Genomic DNA, 284 nt, shown 5'->3' with positions numbered 1-284 from the left:
TTCACAAGTTTTTGTGAAATATCTCCTATCAGTTGTACAAGTTACTTGCTTTCTGAAAACATTGATGGAAAGCCAGGAAGGAGGTATTCTCATTCATATGATTCTCATGTTACGAAGGTTGCAAAGTTAGCGAATTCATATTTATGTGTATTTTCAACTGTATTTTATATTCAAGAAGTGTGTTTATTTGATCCTAAATAGATGAGCTTAGAGTATATATTTAGGAACTGAAAGATGATTGCCAATTCCTATTTTGTTTTGATGAAATTTTTCTTTGATGTTGT

At 30.3% G+C, this 284-nt stretch overlaps 1 protein-coding gene across 1 annotated transcript in view; it reads left to right on the top strand.

The window, feature by feature from the left end:
- Positions 1-284, top strand: part of LOC119585297 (ankyrin repeat domain-containing protein 17-like) — a 28504-nt gene that overhangs the window by 10033 nt on the left and 18187 nt on the right. The gene's annotated exons all lie outside the window — the stretch shown is intronic.

This window comes from Penaeus monodon, chromosome 19 (assembly GCF_015228065.2).
Source record: "Penaeus monodon isolate SGIC_2016 chromosome 19, NSTDA_Pmon_1, whole genome shotgun sequence".
Lineage (NCBI taxonomy): Eukaryota > Metazoa > Arthropoda > Malacostraca > Decapoda > Penaeidae > Penaeus > Penaeus monodon.
The sequence above is the reverse complement of the archived record's forward strand: the minus strand, read 5'-3'. Positions and strand labels throughout refer to the sequence as shown.